This window comes from Chrysemys picta, chromosome 20 (genome assembly GCF_011386835.1).
Source record: "Chrysemys picta bellii isolate R12L10 chromosome 20, ASM1138683v2, whole genome shotgun sequence".
Classification (NCBI taxonomy): domain Eukaryota; kingdom Metazoa; phylum Chordata; order Testudines; family Emydidae; genus Chrysemys; species Chrysemys picta.
Genome location: NC_088810.1, coordinates 23,440,490 through 23,458,684, shown reverse-complemented (window position 1 = coordinate 23,458,684; position 18,195 = coordinate 23,440,490). Strand labels below are relative to the sequence as shown.

General features: G+C 42.1%; 2 long non-coding RNA genes across 2 annotated transcripts; one reads left to right on the top strand and one right to left on the bottom strand.

Moving 5' to 3' along the window:
• The first annotated feature begins 2,377 nt into the window (after positions 1-2,377).
• Positions 2,378-4,632, top strand: LOC135976830 (uncharacterized). Its single transcript, XR_010594122.1, has 2 exons — positions 2,378-2,441; positions 3,360-4,632. It is a non-coding gene; the product is annotated as an uncharacterized LOC135976830 (long non-coding RNA).
• Positions 4,633-8,102: 3,470 nt separating this feature from the next.
• LOC112060078 (uncharacterized) lies at positions 8,103-10,237 on the bottom strand. The gene is made up of 2 exons (XR_002889366.2): positions 10,123-10,237; positions 8,103-9,078 (listed from the first exon to the last, which is right to left on the bottom strand). It is a non-coding gene; the product is annotated as an uncharacterized LOC112060078 (long non-coding RNA).
• Between the last annotated feature and the right edge of the window lie 7,958 nt (positions 10,238-18,195).

The window sequence follows — 18,195 nt, the reverse complement described above, 5'->3', positions numbered from 1 at the left end:
TAGGCCTTTGTGTTGGTCCTCTGTGCAGGGGTGAATTTCCCCATACATTGATTAGAGATTTAGTTCATAATCTACCTCTAGTTATGTCATGTATGCTGTGGGGTCAGGATGATCATGATGGCAGAAACTCATAGTTTTGCCTACTGTGGGGTTGCTCTTGGGTTGAGGGGAGGGAGGGTGGTGGGTGATAAAAAGCATTGCAATATTTCATAAAGGCTTTGAGATCAATCCTGGATCATTTACGGCATCAGGAATATGATCTCCCTCCAACAACATCCGATACAATTCTTGTCTTGCAGGAAAATGCAGCTGATAAAGCCTCAGACAAAACACAGGAAAGCTGCAGATACGACCTTCTTGGCCAAGGATGTGTTATAAGATTATATTAATTCAACGTCTGACCAAGTTTAGAACATGCTGCAAGACTTGGAGCTTGCAGAAGGGTTTTGAGAATGAGTAGAATGATTTTTAAAGTGTAACAACCTCTCTCCTAAAAGGCTCTTTTCTCTAACCAGGCAAGGTTGAAGACCCATATGTTGATTCAAATGTCATGAACATCTTTGAATTCTATGGAGCTGTCTTTATTTATGCCGGGTGATCTCCTGCTCCTAAACTTCAAAAGTAATTTGTATACTAAAAGGAAATGCAATCTTTTTTTTAATTAAAATCAAATAGTCCGAAACTCTACACTATAAATCATGACGCGATTAGGAGAATGACACGAGTGACCTTGACCTGCATTTTTAAAGTGACTCTATTACTCATTAGAAGGGCGTCTTCCAGAAAGAAATTATTACTATCATAATCATCCAAGACTTTGGACATCAAGAACTTTAATTTATGTTTGTGAAGTGCTCTGATATCTGGAGTCCTGGGGAAATATAACATCCACTAGAATGTTATCACTCCTGTTTTATGTGCAAATAAAGAGAGATACATTGGGGTGAAGGTCACAGAGTGGCACAAGTGGCAAAGTTACAAATAACACGCCATAGACTAGACAGCATTTGCTACCCACTTCATTGAAGCTGAACTTTTTTAGAGCTAATGTAGGTGGAACAGGTACAGGGTCCACGTTGCTGGAGGAGATGGGACAATATTTTGAGGGAAATATGAGGTTTGAGTTAAAATTCTGCTTTATCGTCACAGTCAAATGGGGATAATTCAGGAATGGAATTTTCCACAGGAATAAACTTAAGTGTCTTATCACAATGTTCTGGATATTTGAATTCTAAACTGAAGATTATGATACTGATCCTTATTATGATCATTCTGATTATGATCCATCAGAGATCAGTTCTGGGTCCAGTTCTGTTCAATTTCTTCATCAATGATTTAGATAATGGCATAGAGATGAACATGAACATCTTTGAATTCTATGGAGCTGTGTTTATTTATGCCGGCTGATCTCCTGCTCTTAAACTTTAAATGGAATTTTTATACTAAAAGGAAATGCAATCTTTTTTTTAATGGAAATCAAATAGTCTGAAACTCTGAGCTACAAATCATGACCCGATTAGAAGAAAGACACGAATGACCTTGACCTGCATTTTTAAAGTGACTCTATTACTCATTAGAAGGGCATCTTCCGGTAAGAAACTATTACTATCATATGGGGTCAAAGTTGTAACTCAAAGATTGTATAAAACACTGTCCCACCAACCCTCGGTGTGAACAATGAGCAACCCCACAATAAACAGCTTTGCGCGGTTCTGCCACGGTGATCATACTAACTCCACGCCATTGGTGGACCACGCCATTGCCAATGGTCCATTGGTGACACAACTGGAGCTCTGTTGAGAGCTGTATTTCTAATCACCGTAAGGTGAAATTCACTCCAGGGCAGAGGGGCAGCACAGAAGCTTATGCAAACTTAGGTGTGTGAGAAGAGCTATTTTTGAATGCATCTAAGTGGGACCTATGTGGTTTATAGCTCTTGTAATGCCCCTCTGCCAGGGTTAATTTCAAGTCATGTGGCTTTATGAACATCCCACTGAAGTCAATGGATTAACTACCATTCATTTCCATGGGCATTGGTTCGGCTGCATTATGGGTAGAGGTGCTGTACATGATACTGACGCACAGATCCGGTTCTGAATTTCCTTCAGATTCATTCTCAGTGTAACGCCAATGAAGTCAGGAGAATGAGACCAGGAAAACAGTTCATCAGTAAAATATTTAGTACAATTGATTCCTGCAGGATGTAATGTGCAGATTATTCCATGCGAGTTTAAGAAGAGATTAATAACCACAAGCACTGAGGAAAACAATTATATCAATTAGAAGCGTGACATGTGCGACAAAATTTGTTTTGCAACTAATAAAGACCTGATGCGCAGCGATGTCTCAGTCCTCCATGTGGTAAAACAAACAATATAAAAGCTCTTGTGAGTCCAGCTCTTCTAACCACTTCTCTTGATTTAGTTTCCTCGGTGAATTGGGTAAGTCTGATTTGAATCAATCTTTCTATAACTATTGAGTGTCACGTTAGTAATGGTTTTAATTTAGAACTGAATTTTCCAATTAGACCCTGTGTTTTTTAGCAATGCTAAGGAGTTTTTCCATTGTTCTTAAGTTGCAGACATTGGTGGATTCATGCTTTAGAAGTTAATGGTGGGATTTGCAGAGCAACATATGTGTTTCTGACACCCAATGCCTATGACTCTTAATTGGAAAGAGGGAATTGGAATTCCTTTGGTAGCTTTGAATAATCTCCTACCCCAGTGTTAGTTAAGAGGTTCGGGGAAGAAACTTTTTCACTTCCTTCCACAAATGACTGACACACTGTTCTTTTACTTCATTCGGAAGTAGTTGGTACTCAACACCCTGAGACAGTATAATGGATTAAATGGCCCACCGGTCTGACATAATGTGACAATTATTATATTCTGGTGTGCGACTAAGAATTTCAGAGGCACATCTTAGGCTGGTGTAGGTTAGCAAGTATCTCTGAGTCACAAGCTTTAAAAGCCCAAGCGCCACATTCTGGTTCTAGAGAGAACTCGTCTCCATGCTGAGGTTAAATCCTCACAAAGACACAGCCAGACTTTGCCGCAAACTTTTGTGCAAGAGAATACAAGGCGTGAGAGGAATAGTCTATAGCACATATTTACTTTGCCATCCGTATTTTTCAGAGAAAGGGACCGAGAGAGAATTAAAGGGGTTGGTTAAGAAGGAGGCAAAGAATGAGTGAAGGAAGACAATTAGGAGGAGGAAATGGAAGGGAACTAGGTCCTCATTTCCCTGCTCCATCTCTCTCTGTCTCTCTCTCTCCAACACAGTAATAACTGAGCATTGAGCCTTTTATTCCACTGGCCCTAGTGCATTGTGTTGACTCTTTTCCCTGCTGTGTGTTTCAGGTTAACCTCCAGCGCAGAAAGATGACTTTCGACGAAAGCATTAATGATGAATTGTATTATAACCCCTGGAGTCACGGGTGCTGGCACGGTTCCAGGGGCCATTACGGCTGCGGGAGGCCATGGGGTTATGGGAGGCAATCCAGGTGGGGGTGGGGCCATGGTTACGATTGCTACTACCCTTACTCTTCCCGATGGGGCCATTGGTACCCCTATGGAAAGCAGTGGCCCTGTTAAACCCAGCAGGAATAGCCCAAGGACAAGGAACAACAAGGATATGAAAAACAAGATGTGGATTCACGGCTGAGATTTTGGGGATTGGCTTTCGGAAATGCTGAGCACCTATGACTCCAATGGGAGCTGTGAGTGCCTAGGAGCTCTGTAAAACTACCCCATATCTGTATTTCCCAGGTTACATTTTATGACTCTTTCTTCAAATGCCTTCCATGTTATCTGCCTCTATAATTCTCCCAGGGCCTGGATCTCAGGGTACGTCTATACTTACCTCTGGGTCTGGCGGTAAGCAATCGATCTTCTGGGATCGATTTATCGCGTCTTGTCTAGATGCAATAAATCAATCCCGGAAGTGCTCGCCGTCGACACCGGTACTCCTGCTCCGCGAGAGGAGTACGCGGAGTTGATGGGGGAGCCTGCCTGCCGTATGTGGACCCGCGGTAAGTACCTTGTAGTTCGAACTAAGGTACTTCGACTTCAGCTACGTTATTCATGTAGTTGAAGTTGCGTATCTTAGTTCGAACTGGGGGGTTAGTGTGGACCAGCCCTTAGTTCCATGCAGACGCCTTTATGCCACTCTGATAGTGTAAATGAAGCAAGGGCCTTAAGGTTGGCTGAAATACCACTTACACTCACTTGAATGCTCCTTACAGAGCAGTGCACACGGGTCTTTGTGGCAATGAGAATTAGGCCCTGGGTTTTCTCGCCCTTTCATGAATATGTACTTTTTGTTTCTGACTTTAATTTTGCTACAGAAAATGTATCATGGAGAAGCAGCTTAGTGCTCTGCTCATGTTGGGATTTGTCTCATCTGACCCTGACTGGGATGAAGCAAATACCTTGAAATGGTTACAAACAGGACTTGAATGTCAAAGGCTACAGCTGCCATGAAGAAAGAAGAACATCTGGTGTGAAATGTCTCACCTTGGAACGGGTGATTCATTCTTAACTATCTCGAAACCCTGAAAATAGATTCTTTTTATTTCCTTCTGTTTCCATGTGCTCCTCTTTTAATTCACATTAAACTGATTCTGCATTATAAGATCAGTGTTCTGGTTTTCCTTTCGGCTCCATTCCTTGTTTACCAACCCCTGAGGCCCAGATTCACAGAGCTACTTAAGTGCCTGACTCCCACTGTAGTCAATGGGAGTAAGGCACCTAAATACCCTTGTGAATCTGGGAGTATGGGTAAAAATTCACTCTTGTGCAGGCTACCAGTGCCTGTTCCCTCTTTAAGTCTCACTTGAGCCCTGTAGTGCAAAAAGCAACAAAGAGTCCTGTGGCACCTTATAGACTAACAGATGTATTGGAGCATAAGCTTTCGTGGGTGAATACCTACTTCGTCAGACGCGTGATGACTAACACGGCTACCCCTCTGATACTGTAGTGCAAAGACCATCAGGCCTGGTAAGACTCTGTAAATCATAGATAAGGTATTACCCCTGTCCCTGACATGTAGAGATTACAATCTAGTTAGAAGTCATCAGTGATCTCCAACCCATCCTGGACAATGATCCCTCGCTTTCACAGACCTCGGGAGGCAGGCCAGTCCTCGCCCACAGACAACCTGCCAACCTTAAGCATATTCTCACCAGCAACCACACATTGCACCATGGTAATTCTAACTCAGGAACCAATCCATGCAACAAACCTCGATGCCAACTCTGCCCACATATCTACACCAGCAACACCATCACAGGACCTAACCAGATCAGCTACAACATCACCGGCTCATTCACCTGCACGTCCACCAATGTAATATACGCCATCATGTGCCAGCAATGCCCCGCTGCTATGTAGATCGGCCAAACTGGACAATCCCTACATAAAAGGATAAATGGACACAAGTCAGATATTAGGAATGGCAATATACAAAAACCTGTAGGAGAGCACTTCAACCTCCCTGGACACACAGTAGCAGATTTAAAGGTAGCCATCCTACAGCAAAAGAACTTCAGGACCAGACTTCAAAGAGCTTCAGTTCATTTGCAAATTTGACACCATCAGCTCAGGATTAAACAAAGACTGTGCATGGCTAGCCAACTACAAAAGCAGTTTCTCCTGCCTTGGTGTTCACACCTCAACTGCTAGAAGAGGGCCTCATCCTCCCTGATTGAACTAACCTCGTTATCTCTAGACTGATTCTTGCCTGCATATTTATACCTACCTCTGGAAATTCCCACTGTTGCTTTTTACAGATCCAGACTAACACGGCTACCCCTCTGATAGTTAGAAGTAGACGGTCACGGACGTAAACGCTACAAGTTCTGAGATTCAACATTCATGTTGTACTCCTTTAGATGACCATTCTAGATCCAGGCAATGCCATGTCGTTCACCTTCATATTGAGATTCTGGATTCCGATCCACCAGTAAAACACAAATTAACCCCGTAAGCATTCTTTGTATTGATGTGTTCATAGCCTGGTCTTTTATGCAAGCACCAAAAGATATAATAAAAATGGACTCATGAGACATGTAGCAAACACAACTAAGTCCATTCTCCCAACAGAATTTGTGTTTTAGTTCAGTAATGGAATCCAAGAGATTTCAAGGTAGTGTGTACCCACAGCCCTGCTAATGAACATTGTTTTTATAAACTGACCTGAGATACCATACCTTGACATGGCAGGAACCACAAATGAATCAATGACCGCACTCTATGCATCCGAAGAAGTGAGGTTTTTACTCACGAAAGCTTATGCCCAAATAAATCTGTTAGTCTTTAAGGTGCCACCAGACTCCTTGTTGTTTTTGTAGATACAGACTAACACGGCTACCCCCTGATACTTTTAAATGTGTGGGGTTCTCAACAGATAGAATTTTTTCATTGATTATCTTTTTGATTTTTTGACATCAACATGGACGTTTTGGGGTGGTGATGGGGGGAAGATATTAAAAGACAAAAAGATCAATAGTTATTATTGTGCTAGAGACTGGGTAGTTTAGTTTTGGGAAAACTGGAAATCATTTTTTTTTTAAATCCTGGCCTGCCACTTTGAGCAGGATATTGGGTGAGTAGGAGGTAAAACTCACATTACTAATATCTTCCAGTTTCCCATGACATGAGAGATACCTCCCAGTTAGAAACAAGTATTTTATAGCATCAGCAGTGCCACAAGGTGAGCAAGAAATGTAAGTTCATATTTCCTTTCTGATATGGCAGTGTACTTTATGCCATCCAATAACAGGCAAAGAAATAATTTTCACTATACTTAGAGCTCATATATTTTTATGTATGCAAAAACCTTGCTTAATTACTCCATACACCTTGTCTGTGAGGCAGGTAACTACATCTCAGTAGGTAACTACAGCTGTTGAAGCACAGAAGGGAGATATGATTTGTCCAGGGTCCCACAGTAGGCCCTGAACTTCATGAGAATCAGATATTGTGTATGCAAGAATCAGTCCTAAATTATAACTATCATTAATGTGACACCCAAATAGTTATAACGAGACTGATTCACGTCAGACTTACCCATTTCACCAAAGAAAATAGGTCAAGAGAAGAGGTTAGAATAGCTTTAGTCACTAGAACTTGTATACAATTTCTCAGTTCTTCTGGAGGATCTGAGACACCCTGTGCTCTTGAGGTCCCTATTAATTACAGGTCGCTCTTTTAGCTGATATAATTATATTTCCTCTGTGTTTGTGATTACTGCTCTGTTCTCAAACTCACACCGAAATTGTGACAGATATTGTAACCTCACACACTCGCACTGGGGGTACATACTGTATAATGTTTATGTATCGCTATAGGCCAGGGACTATATAGATGCACCTTTCTACTGAAGGGGGAACTAGAACAGTGAGAGGTGTTTCAAGTAAATTATTCACAATTGTAAACACCTGCACAGAGGTGCCACCCCCATGGAGGCTCGCATAGACAGGTTCACAGTGGGTTTCCCAGAAAACAACAGACAAAGAAAGAGATTTTGATATCAACAGGCTGAATGTGAACTGACTCAGGGCCGTCTTTCTGATCCAGCAAATGGACAGGAGCTTGTATCCCAGGGGCCCCCAAAATTAGCAGAAGAGTTGGAAAGACTTTGGCCTACTAGCATCCCATAAGATTGATGGGTGGCCTCTGGTAAGCTTTTAGAATGCATATGGGAACTATTATTGTTTTCCTCTGTTTTCTCTGTAATGCTTTGAACCATGGCTGAAAAGATCTAGCTGTAGTGAATAAAAAGGAACGCTAAACCCCCTATTTGGATTAGTTTGTACAAAAAAGTGAACGGCAGGGCTAATATCTCTCTTACGATTTACAGACTCTTGCCGGACCTGATTTTCTTCACATTACAGGGCTCGAGTGGGAATTAAGTAACGCATAGGTGCTGGCTCCCTGCACAGGAGTGAATTGTTGCCGACAGGCCCAGATTCACAAGGGTATTTAGGTGCCTCACTCACATTGACTACAGTGGGAGTCAGGTACCTAAGTAGCTCTGTGAATCTGGGCCTCAGGGGTTGGTAAACAAGGAATGGAGCCGAAAGGAAAACCAGAACACTGATATTATAATGCAGAATCAGTTTAATGTGAATTAGAAGAGGAGCACACGGAAACAGACAGAAATAAAAAGAATCTATTTCCAGGGTTTCGAGATAGTTAAGAATGAATCACCCGTTCCAAGGTGAGACATTTCACACCAGATGTTCTTCTTTCTTCATGGCAGCTGTAGCGTTTGACATTCAAGTCCTGTTTGTAACCATTTCAAGGTATTTGTTTCATCCCAGTCAGGGTCAGATGAGACAAATCCCAACATGAGCAGAGCCCTAAGCTGCTTCTCCATGATACATTTTCTGTAGCAAAATTAAAGCCAGAGACAAAGAGTACATACTCATGAAAAGCCTAGAAAACCCAGGGCCTAAATCTCATTGCCACAAAGACCCGTGTGCACTGCTCTGTAAGAAGTCTTCAAGTGAGTTTAAATGTCATTTCTGTGAACCTTAAGGCCCTTGCTTAAAGTACAATGTCAGGGTGGCCTAAACGGGCCTACATGGAGGTGAGATTCAGGCCTTCAGATAGGTATAGAAGCAGCAGAGAGTGAGCACGGAAAGCATTAGAGGAAACGGTCATGAATTGTGACCTGGGAAATGCAGAAAGGGGAAGATTTACGGAGGTGCTGAGGACTTCACAGCTCCCATGGGAGTTGTGCACAATCAGCATTTCCGAAAGCCATTGCCCGTGAGGCCAGCTGTGATTCCGTATCTCGCTTTACGTTTCCTGGTTGTTCCTTGTTCCGGGTCTATTGCTCCTCGGCGAAACATGGCCAGAACTTTCCATAGCCGTACCCATGGCCCCATCGGTAAGGGTAGTGGCAATCATACTGATGGCCCCACCCATACCTGTATGGCCTCTGGTAACCCCAGGGCCTATAGGAGCCATAATGGCCTCTATAGCCGCGCCAGCCCTTGTAACAGTAGGGGTTATAATACAATTCCTCATTCATGAGTTCGTCGAAAGTCATCTTTCTGCGCTGGAGGTTAACCTGAAACACACAGCAGGGAAAAGAGTCAACACAATGCACTGGGGCCAGTGGAATAAAAAGGGTCAAAACTCAGTGACTGTTGTACTGCCGGCCAGGGAGATACAGAGAGAGAGAGATGGAGCAGGGAAATGATGACTTACACCCTCATGTCCTGGCTACCTATTGCCTCCCAGTTTCTCCTTGTAGTCCCCTTGCTCCCCTCTCTCTTAGCCTCCCTCTTATCCATCCCTTCTGAACACTTCTCAGTCCCTTTCTCCTAAGAACACTGTCTGGAGTAAGTAAACATACAATACAGAGTATTTCTGTCATGCACACATGGGATTTTTATTCCCTTTTACAAAATGTTTAGCATGGCAGGGACAAATTTATTAATGTTCGCTTCTTTGGAGGATTTAAGCTCAGCAGACAGATGAGTTCTCTCCAGAATCAGAGATTTGGCTTCTGAAGCTTGTGAGTCCGCAAGAATGGACAATATTCTTTTGTCAAAAGAAAACACTAAGAACCAGATCTTCAGCCGGTAGAAATTAGCACTGTTCAACTGAGTTCAGTGGATTACAGCTACATTACACCGGTTGTGAATCTGCATCTTAGAATGCTCCTAGTGCACAGAAGAACATAGAAATTGCCCTAATGGATCAGATCAGAATAATCTGTCTCAAATAAATTGTAGGTACCAGCTGCCACGGAATAAAATAGAAGAACACATAAGTGGTCTGTTAGGGAATAAACTGGGGGCGTTTCTTCCTAACCCCATTAACTGAAAAGTTGGGTCTGAGATTTTTCAAATCTACCAAGGGGATTTGAACACTTTATTTTTAATGAAAATAAAGGGGACCTAGTGTCCCAAATTTCTATTTACCTATTTACTTCTAAACCATGAATACATGAATGCCTGCAACTTAGTAACTTACCATATTTTCAATGGGAAAACCCCTGAACAGAGCCAATAATCAGAGAGTTAAGTGCAAGATTCAGTCATAAATTAAACCATCACTAACACAAAATCTTGATAGCTATAGAAAGATAGAATCAAATCAGACTTACCAAGGTCACCAAGGAGGATAAGTCAAGAGAAGTGGTTAAAGAACCCTGAGTCGCAAGCGCTTTTATACAGTTTCTTAGATGGCCTGGAGAAACTGAGACGTCCTTTTGCTCGAAGTCTTAATTAGTTACAAAACATTTTGCAGGGCACATGACTCCTCCAACTGATATAATTGTTTTCTTCTGTATTCAGGATTGTTGTGTTTCAGCCTTAGGTGGGGTATGACATGCACATACAAGCCCACGAGTTTCTTTCATCTTAAAACTTTTATGGGACACATTCCTTCCTGATATCATTCTAGTGACCTCCTTTGGAGTTCCAATGAGAATGATTGTCAAGGAGATTCTGGGCTGTATCTGTTGCACAATCTGCTGTCATGCAGAGGAATCCAGTTTGGTCCTGCTAAGCTACGCTAGTATGTACTGTGGGCATTGTACAGCTCCTGTAATTCCTAGGAGGGAGGGGAAAATCTGATTGCTTAGAACCCGTAACCCCAAGTTTTGAGATCTACTGCCCATTGAAATCAATGTGAGACATTATTCTGGGTGGGTTTTGACTCAGACCCTATGACCTGAAAATCCCCCCTGGAAGAAAGACAGTATAAGGTTTAAGAACCATTGAGGTTCCATTTCATCTTTCAAAATAGGTCTTAAGAGGGATCTAAGAGCTGAATAGGCCTTTGTGCTGTTCCTCTGTGCAGGGGTGAATTTCCCCTTACATTGATTAGAGATTCAGTTCATAATCCACCTCCAGTTATGTCACCAATGCTCTGGGATCAGGATGACCATGATAGCAGAAGCTCATGGTGTTGCCTACTGCAAAGTTGCTCTTGGGTTGAGGGGAGGGAGGGTGGTGGGTGAGAAAAAGCATAGCATATTTTATAAAGGCTTTGAGATCAATCCTGGAACATTTACAACATCGTAACATGATCTACCTCCAACAACAGCCAAGACAATTCTCGTTTTGCAGGAAAAGGCAGATGATAAAGCCTCAGACCAAACACAGGAAAGATGGATATACGGCCTTCTCTGTCAAGCATGTGTTATAAGATTAGATTAATTCAATGTCTGACCAACTTTAGAGCATGCTACAAGACCCGGAGCTTGCAGAAAGCTTTTGAGAATGATTTTTAAAGTGTAACAGCCTCTCTTCCTAAAGGCTCTTTCCTTTAATGAGGCAAGATTGAAGAGCCTTATGTTGATTCAAATGCCATGAACATCTTTGAATTCTGTGGAACTGTGCTTATATATGCCGGGTGATCTCCTGCTCCTAAACTTTAAATGGAATTTGTATACTAAAAGGAAATGCCATCTTTTTTTTAATGGAAATCAAATAGTCTGAAACTCTGCGCCACAAATCATGACCTGATTAGGAGAATGACACAAGTGACCTTGACCTGCATTTTTTAAAGCGACTCTATTACTCATCATAAAGGCGTCTTCCAGTAAGTAGCTATTATTATCATAATATTCCAACACTCTGGACATCAATAACCCTAATGAATGTTTGTGAAGTGCTTTGATATCTGGAGTCGTTATTTAGACACAGATTAATCAGAGGCACCTTGAGGTGACGGTCACACTGAGAACAAGTAACAAAGTCCGAAATAAGAGGCAGTATTTTTGACTACATGTGCTACATACCTCTCACTGATCCTGAACCCTCTTAGCCCCTTCACATTCTTGGCTTCCAAATATGTCACTAGCAAGAGATAAGGCGGGGAAGGTAATATCTTTTATTAGACAAACTTCTGTAAGCTTTCACGCTCTCGCAGAAGGATAGCTCTGTGTAAACTGAAAAGCTTTTCTTTTTCACCTACAAAAGCTATGACTTCACCCACCTTGTGTCTCTAATATCTTGGGTCCATAAGAGCTACCACAACACTGAAAACTAGCGAGAGATTAATAAACACAAAGACACATTCATGGATTTGTTTTGTTTTTGTCTTTTGTTTGGCTAGTTTCTGGAGGAATCATTTTCCAAACTGAGCTTAAATGACAAACTAGACCATGTTGAGATCATGTTTATCTTGGCCTTCTTCATACATGAAAATAATTGTCCAAAATAAAGTTGCCTATTAAGAAACCAAAAATACTAAATGTTATTAATAAGACAACACACATTTCTAATGTTGCCGTGTAATGCAGTTTAATGGTGTTCATCTCAAGGAGTAACACATGGTACAAGCTGTCAGGATTATTGTCTTTTATTTCTATTTCTGCAACTGAATCCTTGTGTGACCTTCAACACAATGTGCCTCTGTTTATTTACATATATAATGAAGATAACAACACTCCTGCTGGATGTTGGAGGGCTTCCTCAGAATTTATAGAATCATAGAAGTGTAGGGTGGGAAGAGACCTCGAGAGGTCATCTAGTCCAGTCCCCTGCACTCAAGGCAGGACTAAGTAAGAACTAGACCATTCTTGACAAGTGTTTGTCTAATCTGTTCTTAAAAACCCTCCAATGGCAGAGATACCACAACCTCCCTTTGTGGAAGCAATTTGTTCCCGTACTTAACTACCCTTTCCTAATGTCCAAACTAAACCTTCCTTGATGCAATTTAAGCGCATTGCTTCTTGTCCTATCCTCAGAGGCTAACGAAACCAATTTTTCGTCCTCCTCCTTGTAACAACCTTTTATGTACTTGAAAACGGTTATCATGTCCCGCCTCAGTCTTCTCTTCTTCAGACTAAATAAACCCAATTTTTTCAATCTTCCCTCATAGGTCATGTTTTCTAGATCTTTAATAATTTTTGTTGCTCTTCTCTGGACTTTCTCCAATTCGTTCACATCCTATCCTGAAATGCGATGCCCAGAACTGGACACAATACTCCAGCTGAGGCCTTATCAGCATGCAGTAGAGTGGGAGAATTACTTCTCATGTCTTGCTTACAACACTCCTGTGAACACTTCCAGAATGATGTTTGCTTTTTTTGTTACACTGGTGACTCATATTTAGCTTGTGATCCACTATAACCCCCAGATCCCTTTCCACAGTACTTTTTCCTAGGCAGATGTTTCCCATTTTGCATATATGCAACTGACTGTTCCTTCCTAAGTGGAGTACTTTGCATTTGTTTTTATTGAATTTCATCCCATTTACTTCAAACCATGATACCAAAGTATTTCACACGTACTCATTACAATTTTACAAGTCAAAGTGTTGTATGATAATAATAATTATAACATTCGTTCTTGGAAGACAGACATGTTTTGAGTAATAGGGATCACTTTAAAAATGCATGTCAAGTTTTCTTATTCCTATGCATTAATTAGGTCATGACTTATAGCCTGAGAATTTGGGGCTATTTGATTTTCATTGAATAGCAGCTATATATTTGTCTTTTGTATAAAATTCCATTGCATAGTGTATGGGCGAGATCCTCAGCTGGTGTAAACCAATTTATGTGAGCCTCCCTAGGGGATGGTACCTCTCTGGAGGTGTTTAAATCATGAGTAATTTACCTTAATCACCCCTCAGTGTTTTAGTTCCTGGTGATACCCTCCCATCAGGAGTAGAACACAATTATACATACAATCCCTGCCCAAAACTTAACATAAATGCTATACAATATATTCTCTCAGAGATGCTTCATGTGGTTGCAATATCTGTCATAACTAGTCTGTGAGTCTGAGAACAGAGTAGTAATTATAAACACAGAGGGAATACAGTTTTATCAGTTGAAAAAGTGATCTGTGCAGCAGAATTTGTTTTGTAATTAATAGGGACCTCAAGAGCAAAGGGTGTATCGGATCTTCCAGAAGGGCTGAGAAATTATATACAAATTCTAGTGACTCAGAGCTATTCTAACCACTTCTCTTGACCTGTTTTCTTTGGTGAACTAGATAAGTCTGACATGAATCTGTCTTGTTATAACTATTTAGGTGTTACGTTAGTGATAGTTATAATTTAGGACTGATTCTTGCATACACAATATCTGATTCTCATGAAGTTCAGGGCCTACTGTGGGACTCTGGACAAATCATATCTCTCTTCAGTGCTTCAACAGCTGTAAAATTGGAATAGGGTAGTTACCTGCCTCAAAGACAAGGTGTAAGGCGTAATTAATCAAGGTTTATGCAGCATTTTGAATACATAAAAGAATATATGAGCTCTAAGTGTAGTGAGAATTATTTTATCACCTGTTATTGGATGGCCTAAAGTACAGTGCCATATCAGAAAGGAAATATGAACTTACATTTCTTGCTCACCTTGTGGCACTGCTGATGCTATAAAATACTTGTTTCTAACTGGGAGGAATATCTCATGTCATGGGAAAATGGAAGATATTAGTAATGTGAGTTTTACCTCCTACTCACCCAATATCCTGCTCAAAGTGGCAGGCCAGGATTAAAAAAATATATGCTTTCCAGTCTTCCCTACACTAAACTATCCATCCATCCCTCCTCTAGCATGATAATATCTATTTTTCGTTTGGTCTTTTAATATACCCCCCTCCCAAAACAATTCCCGTTTATGTAAAACAATGAAAAAGGTAATCAATGAAAATGTATCTTCTGTGAATGGAGAACCCTCAAAAAGAAAAAGGTAACTGATTTATTTTTGGCTCCTGCTATGCCAAGCCATGGTACCTCATGGTCAGTGTATATGACTTTATAAAAGAATGATCAATAGTGGTACTGTGGGTGCACACTACATTCAAAACATTTGGATTCCATTACTTACTTAATACACGTTTTCTGTGGGGAAAATGGACTTAGTCAGTTGTGTTTGCAACATTCCACATGAAGCCATAAAAAGAGCATAAACATCTAGAAATTGTTGCAGTCCAGTTTATGAACACATCAAGACAAAGAATGAGGAGTCGTAGCCATCATTGCACACAGGGCCGGCTCCAGGCACCAGCGAAGGAAGCAGGTGCCTGGGGCGGCCAATAGAAAGGGGTGGCACTCCGTCCGTTATTGGGGCGGCACGTCCGGGTCTTCGGCAGCAATTTGGTGGCGGGTCCTTCATTCCCTCCGCTTCAGTCTTCAGCGGCAATTCGGTGGCTGGTCAATCGGGTTTTTCTTTTCTTTTTTTTCTTTTTTTTTCTTTGCCGCTTGGGGCGGCAAAAAAGCTGGAGCCGGCCCTGATTGCACAGGTTCCTGGAGCTAGACATCTTTCTGCGATGGGAGTAAACCTGAAATGCGCAACAGGAAATAAGTCACCATAAGGTGCAAGTGCCAGAGGAAGAAAAGGATTTAAGGCCATTTTTATTATAACAAGGTTTATGCAGCGACAGAGAGAGAGTGAGCGATGGGGCAGGAAAATTATGACTTTGTTCACGTGTTCATGGTTCTGTATTTGTTCCTATCTCCAGTCCTCCTGCTCCACTGACCCTGAGCTTCCATCCTAATCTCCCATTTTGAATCATTTTCAATGTCAAAAATTAAGGTAAATTACACACAACCATAAACTCCTCCAGAGAGGTACCGCCCCGGTGAGGCTCGCATTGAGTGGCTCAAAATGGGTTTTCCAGAGACCAGCAGAAAAAGAAAGGACTTTTGATATAAAACGGCTAAGTGTGAAGTGACTCAGGGCCTTCTTTCTGATCCAGCAAATGGACAGGATCTGCTGTACATTTCCTGCTACAATTTATTTTGCAACCTGATGCTTCACACTGACTTCTAGACGCAGTCTAGGATTTCTATCCTGAATCTGGGTAGAAAATTCCTGGACAAAGGGACACATTCCACAGGCCTCAAAAAAGGAATATTTGGGCATACATTGGGCCATGCGGGTGTTTGCGACACCTGTTGTACTGGTCATGGATCATGCAGCTTTGCGGTAGCTTCAGATGATGAAGGACTCACATGCCCATCTCACCCAGTGGTCTTTAGCATTGCAGACCTTTCATTTTCAGGGAGAACAAAGTCCTGGAAAGCACCATTGGAAGGTGGCCTTCTTCTCATGAATAGATGAAGACATTGGGACAGTCGGGGAGTGTACAGACAGGTCCCTGAAAGAGGGGGAGTTATTTGAAAGAGTGCACTACCCCTTTAAGGGTCAGGCTGAAGGTCAAAAACAGAGGCAGTGATCTCCCTTAAGTTCTGGATGACTAGCCTGAGAAGGCAGAGAGACTTTGCTGAGCCTTGATTTTGAAGGATCGGAACCTGGATCATGAGCTAAGGGCCTTTGTTTTATTACATGTGATCCTATCCTGGGGCTTTATTAAGGAAGACACACTTCTTTGGAATAGTTTGTTTTGTCTTTTCATTGCCCTGGCCTGTAAGAGCGGATTGATTGGCACCCAATTGGGGGGGGGGGGGGGACATAGTGCCACAAAAGGGGAAGCTTGGGTTGGGAGACCCCATTACACATGGTCACAGCCCAATTATACTTAAGATTTCTGAAACACTTTTAATTAAACAACGTTGTGAGGTTGGAATAACTTGGGGGTGGGGGGACACCACGCTGCTCTCAACCTCAGGAGAATGGGAGGGAATCCGCGGAACAGTGGAAGTGCTAGCATTGCCAATTTGGAACATACTAAGTTCCTATTAGTAGGTACTGAACTGAAAAGCTCTAGTTGTTCTGAATGAGAAGGAATACCCATCACCCTATTTGGCTTAGTTAGACCAAACAGGGGAACAGCAGGGTTAATGCCTCTCTTATGATTTAGTCTCTTGCCAGACCTGATTCTCTTCACACTACAGGGCTCAAATGGGACTTAAGTAGTGCACGGGCGCTGGCTTCCTGCAGGGAGTGAATGGTTACCCACATTCCCAGATTCACAAGGGTATTTAGGTGCCTCTCTCACATTGATTTCAAAGCTCTCTGAATCTGGGCCACAAAGGTTGGTAAATAAGGAAGGGAGCCAAAAGGAAATCCAGGAAACAGGTATTGTGATGCAAAATAAGTTTACTGTGTATAAGAAAAGGAGTACATGGGAACAGACAGACACAATGCAGAGAAGAAAGAATATATTTCCAGATTTTTGAGATGGTCTTCAGTGAATCACCGATTCCAAGATGATAGATTTCACACCAGATGTTCTTCTTTCTTCCCAGCCGCTGTAGAGTTTGATAATCAAGTCCTGTCTGCAACTATTTTAATGTATTTGTTTCATCCCAGTCAGGGTCAGATGAGACAAATCCCAACATGAGCAGAACACTAAGCTGCTTCTCCATGATACATTTTCTCTAGCACAGTTAAATGAAAAAAGAAATGACATATATTCAGGAAAAGGCTTAAACCACCAAGGCATAATTCTCTTTTGCCAGTAAGACCCCCGTTGCACACTCCGTAAGAAGCCTTCAAGTGGGTGTAAATGTTATTTGTCCCAACCTTAAGACCTCTGTTTCACTGACACTGTCAGATTGGCCTAAAGGGGCCTTCATGGAATTGAGATTCAGGCCTTCGGATAATGAAAGAAGAAGCAGAGAATATGAGTAGTGTAACTTGGGAAATATAGATATGGGGCAAATTTACAGAACTGATGAACCCGCACAGCTCTGAGGGGAGTTGTGGGAATCAGCATTTCTGAAAGCCATTGCCCATAAGCTTAGTCGTGAATCCGTATCTTGCTTTTTGTTTCCTGCTTGTTCCTTGTTCCAGGGCTATTCCTGCTGGATTTAACATGGCCAACACTTTCCATAGCCATGGCCACCATAGCCATAACCACAGCCACCATAGCCATAGCCGCCATAGCCATGGCCCCATCGGGAAGAATAAGGGTAGTAGCAACCATCGTTGTAGCCCCACCCACATCCGTATGGCCTAGAATAACCCCATGGCCGATAGCAGTCGTAATGGCCTCTATAACCGCCCCAGCTCCCGGAACTGCAAGGGTCACAGCCCCAGTGGTGAGAAAGCTTTTGGTGGTGGTAAGTCATCTTGCTGCCTTGGCGGTAAACCTGAAACACACAGCAGGGAAAAGAGTCAACATCATGCATTGGAGCCAACAGAATGGAAAGGACAAAGCTCATGGGCTTTTCTAACATGGACCATAGAGAGAGAGACAGAGCAGGGAAATGATCTTCTAGCCCCTCAGTTCCCAGCTACATTGTACCTCCTATTTCCTCATCCTAGTCCTCTTGCTCCCCTCTCTCTTAGTCTCCCTCCTAGCCAA